The sequence below is a fragment of the Pteropus alecto genome, unplaced genomic scaffold (assembly GCF_000325575.1).
Source record: "Pteropus alecto unplaced genomic scaffold, ASM32557v1 scaffold66, whole genome shotgun sequence".
NCBI classification, from domain to species: Eukaryota; Metazoa; Chordata; class Mammalia; order Chiroptera; family Pteropodidae; genus Pteropus; species Pteropus alecto.
In genome coordinates, this window is record NW_006438869.1 from 2,549,479 (window position 1) to 2,549,695 (window position 217).

Here is a 217-nt window from a genome sequence, read left to right on the forward strand (position 1 = left end):
CGAGTTGAAAGTTTCTACAAGGGTTTTTCGTAGACACCTCCATGGAGTTCTTTCCCCTGACTTCATAATATCAGTTAATCACTTCTCAAATGTTCATGCGATGGCTGTGTTTGGTATGGTAAAGACGAAATTATGAATGCCAAATAACATTTCCAAAAGTACACAATTGCTAATTTTACATTAAAGAAATGGCAGAAGTAATAGGAGTCAAGGCCCT